Here is a 264-nt window from a genome sequence, read left to right on the forward strand (position 1 = left end):
AAATGGGGGAAAATATGTAAAATTAAAATATTTTAAATTTCTTTAAACACCTTTGCCAATAAATTGACATTAAAAGAGTTTAAAAATTTTTAAATTTTCAATTTATTGCAATGTGAGTTTTATTTAAATTTTTGTAACAATTGTTTAAAGATAGGACAGGAAAAATTTAGAGATTCACTGAAACGTTTTTAAAATTTGAGAAACCCCAAAATTTTTCGAAATTTTTATAGTTAGATAAATTTAGCATTGGTAACAGTGGTAAAT

The sequence above is a fragment of the Penaeus monodon genome, chromosome 34 (genome assembly GCF_015228065.2).
Source record: "Penaeus monodon isolate SGIC_2016 chromosome 34, NSTDA_Pmon_1, whole genome shotgun sequence".
Lineage (NCBI taxonomy): Eukaryota > Metazoa > Arthropoda > Malacostraca > Decapoda > Penaeidae > Penaeus > Penaeus monodon.